Here is a 329-nt window from a genome sequence, read left to right as displayed (position 1 = left end):
TAGGACTTCATTGGCGTTTCCCAATACTCCTAGCGGCCACCAATCAATCAACAGCACCAAGTACAAAGAACACTTAAAGGGAAACTCCATGGGACATCTTCTCGTGAGAGCGGCTGTGTTTGCCCCCTGGAGTAACCTCTCTGGTGGTAGCGCTAGTACTAGATGACTAGTGAGGGCCACCCCTGGAGTAACCTCTCTGGTGGTAGCGCTAGTACTAGATGACTAGTGAGGGCCACCCCTGGAGTAACCTCTCTGGTGGTAGCGCTAGTACTAGATGACTAGTGAGGGCCACCCCTGGAGTAACCTCTCTGGTGGTAGCGCTAGTACTA

This window comes from Engystomops pustulosus, unplaced genomic scaffold, assembly GCF_040894005.1.
Source record: "Engystomops pustulosus unplaced genomic scaffold, aEngPut4.maternal MAT_SCAFFOLD_717, whole genome shotgun sequence".
In the NCBI taxonomy this organism is placed as follows: Eukaryota; Metazoa; Chordata; class Amphibia; order Anura; family Leptodactylidae; genus Engystomops; species Engystomops pustulosus.
Note: the sequence above shows the minus strand (reverse complement) of the source record.